The sequence below is a fragment of the Stegodyphus dumicola genome, chromosome 1, assembly GCF_044657685.1.
Source record: "Stegodyphus dumicola isolate Sdum_Otavi_A_Nest chromosome 1, ASM4465768v1".
Taxonomy (NCBI): Eukaryota; Metazoa; Arthropoda; class Arachnida; order Araneae; family Eresidae; genus Stegodyphus; species Stegodyphus dumicola.
Window position 1 is genome coordinate 247,147,623 of NC_140768.1, and position 333 is coordinate 247,147,955.

Sequence of the window (333 nt, forward strand, 5' to 3'; positions counted from 1 at the left end):
ATGCTTACGTAGTACTAGCACTCCCCCCCCGCTGTCTCTCCATGGAGGTAGGAAGTAGTCCTTTCTTACCTCCATGTGTTTCGCATAGGTTTCGCGATAAGATCGTCAACTTCCATAATTCGCCTCTCGGGGCCCTGCAGTCGGTTTCATGTGACAGAGCATAGTAACTTTACTGCAAATTAACACATCTTTCAGAAATCTAGTTAAGTTCAAGAGCTGTTTCGGTGTTTAAGAACTCTGCAACCTGAATATGATAATAATGACTTTATAAATTAGAAATCTATGTTATACATAAACTATAATAATATGCAGAAAAAAAGACAAGAAAGCATA